This window comes from Uloborus diversus, chromosome 8 (assembly GCF_026930045.1).
Source record: "Uloborus diversus isolate 005 chromosome 8, Udiv.v.3.1, whole genome shotgun sequence".
NCBI lineage: Eukaryota > Metazoa > Arthropoda > Arachnida > Araneae > Uloboridae > Uloborus > Uloborus diversus.
The window spans coordinates 147,834,147-147,835,038 of NC_072738.1; positions in this window are offsets into that span (position 1 = coordinate 147,834,147).

The window sequence follows — 892 nt, forward strand, 5'->3', positions numbered from 1 at the left end:
GAAAAGCTCCAAAAGCTTTCTTACAGTCATGGTTACAGCAATAACAAAATTGCAGACGAGCACCATGTACCTAACTCGCTTGCGAATTTGGATTTTTATTTGCTCTTATTAGGAGCTTAGTCATTCTGAACCGGTAATTAGCGAAACCCCAACCCTCCGCATTCAGTTCGATGAGAATCGTTAATTGTACTTTCATTACAGATGCAGAGCCTTTCGGGTTGGTTTTTACGTATATAAGAACAAAGCAGTACGAAACAAAAACTGGTAGCAAAGACAAACTATTGGTTTTAAAAAATAGTATAAATATATATGAAGAGTTAGGGGGAAAAACGCTTTCAGTCCATTTTCCTAAATTTTTCAGGAGAGCAAAAAAAAGTTTTTCTCTCTATATGTTCTAACCTACATTCAACTGGTAAACAACAGGACAAAGAGTCGTGTGGCGCGACGGGATAGGTGCATAGCAACGTGACTCATTGGCCTCCCAACTACACAAACTGGACCCTGAGGGGTTTTCCACTGCGCGCTGTGACTGAAAGCGTTTTTCCCCCTCAGTGCCATTAGTTTTTATTAAATTACTGTGGACTGGTAGCGTTTTTCTCCCTTCCGCTTTGCGGGGTCCATAGAGACGGAATTGAACTACAATATTCCCTAAAAACCTGAATTTCCAAATTTTTGGACTGAAAGCGTTTTTCCCCCTGACTCTTCATATATATGCATAATTTATAGCCTATGTCACTCAGTAAGAATGCACCTTTCATATAGTGAAAGAATTTTTCAAATAGCTGCAGTAGTTCCGGAGATTACCTCGAACATATATACACAAAAATCCAATCTCTCTCTTTATAATATTAGTATAGATGATACTTCCGCTTCAAGGTCAATCGCCATCTCT